Genomic DNA, 3,326 nt, shown 5'->3' with positions numbered 1-3,326 from the left:
AATGTTGAACTGGCAGAGTCACAATATAGAATGGAGAACTCATCGAGAGCACTCCTGTTGTGATCTTTTGGTTCAAGAGAACTCCTGCCATATTGGTTCATGGTATTGGAAGAATGTTGTACCACGGACCTCGAGAACTATCGCAAAGGTTACTAATATCCTAAAGGAACTATCAACACTATCAACATGAGGTAAGTAGGGTGAATCTCGGGTTCAAGAACCCATGGATAGAATACCTACTACTACATGGCATCACGGGATGCTTTTGAGAATAATGGCCAGAACCATCACACTGGCGATGAAAAGCATTGCTAGATTACTAAGTGGTCCTCTAAGACACCTAGGGTCATAACACTAACTCCGACATACATGTCAAGGCAACGGAATACCTCAACAGACCGATTAGTGTGGTTGAACTGGCCCAAAGGGACATCGGGAACGGAAGGAAGGGATTTGCAAATGCATCAGACTATTTAGAAACATGGGATGACTCGGACAGCATAACGGCTGTAAATGCTCAAAAAGATTTGAGACAACCTGCAAAAATGGTGGCATAACCACTCAATATCACAATATCAAGGTTCTGAGGCCAGCTATGAACATATGGAAGTAGTAGGAACTGAACTGAGGCTTGAACTCAACAATCCTAGGCAACTACGGTTTTAGTAACACGTCATCCTGAGAGATAGAAGAGAAGCCTAGTTCTTAACCCCGTAGAAAAGATAAGATGACTCAGATCAGAAGGTCATGAGGATAAGGAGTAAAAAGAGCCCTACGTTCCCTTCCACAATCAATTCCCTTACATAACTAAAGCATTTCTAGACTCAACTTCGACCGGTTTGGCTTGGTAATCCTACAGGCAGTCAAGCTCTGATACCAAAACTGTCAGGACCCCGATTCCAAATCACATCGATCTAGCTGGTAACACCTCATATCACTTTGCGGCCTCACGCACGGTATTCCCACGGGTGTCGCCTTACCATGGCCCGGGACCGTTTGTGCCTTTTGGCTCACGTATATGATAGTGTCGCTAGCATCCATATGACAGAGAACCCGGGCCGACATGGCTAGTCGTGAACCCAAAGCGTCACTAACCCATGGGGACAGGCATACATGAATCAACTTCGAACATGTCGATCAGCAGCATGTGAATCTGGGCTGTAGCACTAGGCTAACAGGACTCCGGTAACCCGGGCTGTAGCAGGCTAGGCAGGACTCCGGAGGTCACCGCGTGACATTTCCCTGAAGGGACAGACACAGGAACAAAGTGAAACACATGCCGGCCAGTCAAGTGTCCTGAGCAGTAGTGCTGGGCTAGCAGGACTCCGGTTAACCGGGCTGTAGCAGACTACTATGGCTCATGGAAGCACAAGACTACATTTCCCCATAAGAGAGGCTGCCAAAGATAAACAACTAGATTGTCGGATCCCACACATACCAAGCATTTCAATCATACACACAATATGCTCGATATGTGTAAATACAACATGGCATCACAACATAACCCTACGACTCAAGTATTTATTCATTAGGCTCCGAGGAGCCAGAAATACAAACATGGGTCTCATGACCCAACATTCAGAGCATACAAACCAAAGCACATGCGGAAGATTAACATGTCTGAGTACAGACATCTATAAATGAAAAAGGCTGAGAAGCCTGACTATCTACCAGATCCTGCCGAGGGCACAAGATCGTAGCTGAGGTATCAAGCTAAACGTCGAAGTCCACGCGGAACCACTAGCGAGACTGAAGTCTCTCTGCAAAACATAAATTAAGCAAACGTGACTACAAAGGTACCTAGCAAGACTTACATCAGAACTAGCTACATATGCATTGGTATCAACAAGGGGGGTGGTGGAGTTTGACTGCAGCAATCTAGCTTTGACACAGTGGCTAACCTGAACTACGATAACAAGCAACTCTTTTGAGGTGGCGCACACGAGTCCACATATTCACCATTCAATACACCACTATGGATCCGCTCCCGTCTCCCTACGAGAAGGCCATCCATAGCACTCACACTTATCTTGCGAGTTTTAGAGTATCCACTTTCACTTGTCTATGAATTCTTATAGGCAACCCAGAAGTCCTTTACCGCGGACACGGCTATTCGAATAGATCATTTATAACCCTGCAGGGGTGTACTTCTTCACACACGCTCTCGCCACTTACCACCATGTACACGTCGTGTATCTCGGCAACCTTCAAGCGGAAGCCTAGCGAGGGAGTCGACCACGACCTGACTAACCACACAAGTCTCTAGTCCAGGTTTATCGCCTATTCGGGTTCCATCCGCGAGGAGATCCGGCCGGAGTTTTGCTCATAGCCCCAAACGATGTGTGCAGGGTTCCCGAGACACCAAATGGGCGCCCGGTACACACGGCCGCCAACACATATCCTACAAACACCAGAAACTAGTTGCAACTCTTGGACAGAGGACAAGGGCAGTTAATAAGTCGAGAGGGTCCATTGGTTTCGGGCCCAATGCATGGTAGTAGCTGGTCATGGATCACAAACACAGAACTCAGTTCCTAAGAACGGTTTCAATGAGACAACCCACTATGTACTCCTACATGGCCTCTCACCGCTACCTTTACCAAATCGTGTTCACACACTTAGCTCACACACAGTAGGACATGTTCATCACTGTTCCAATTCATCCCCGATGAATCAGACCTGACTCAACTCTAAGCAGTAGCAGGCATGACAAACAAGCATGAATGAGTAGGCACATCAGGGCTCAAACAACTCCTACTCATGCTAGTGGGTTTCATCTATTTACTGTGGCAATGACAGGTCATGCAGAGGAAAGGGGTTCAACTACCGCAACATGTAACAGTTGAATCGTTGTTGTCCTAATGCAGTAAAAGAGAGCAGGAGCGAGAGAGTGGGATTGTATTGGAATGAACAAGGGGGTTTTGCTTGCCTGGCACTTCTAAAGATAGTATAACTCTTCATCGGTGTCATTGAACTCGTCGTCGAAACACGTCTACTGAGAGGGGACAATTACCAGCAAGGGAGCATAAACAACATTCAATTAATGCAATGCACAAGCAAATGAATGATATGACATATTAAGGTACTGAATTGAGCTAATGCAATAGAAAGTCATTTTAATTGAAGTGGAATTCAAACTAAATCAAATTCCAACTCCAAACCTATTTTTCAAATTTACCTTAATCATGTTTTATCCTAATCAGTGAAGTTAACTTGCTCAAACATGCATGAACATGGCATAAACAGATTCTTTGGATTTTTCTGATCATTTTTCGTATATAAATTATTTCCATTGGAGTTATAGATTATTTTCTATGATTTTTTGA

Source organism: Triticum urartu, chromosome 7A (assembly GCF_056163025.1).
Source record: "Triticum urartu cultivar PI428250 chromosome 7A, HENAU_Tu73, whole genome shotgun sequence".
NCBI classification, from domain to species: Eukaryota; Viridiplantae; Streptophyta; class Magnoliopsida; order Poales; family Poaceae; genus Triticum; species Triticum urartu.
Note: the sequence above shows the minus strand (reverse complement) of the source record.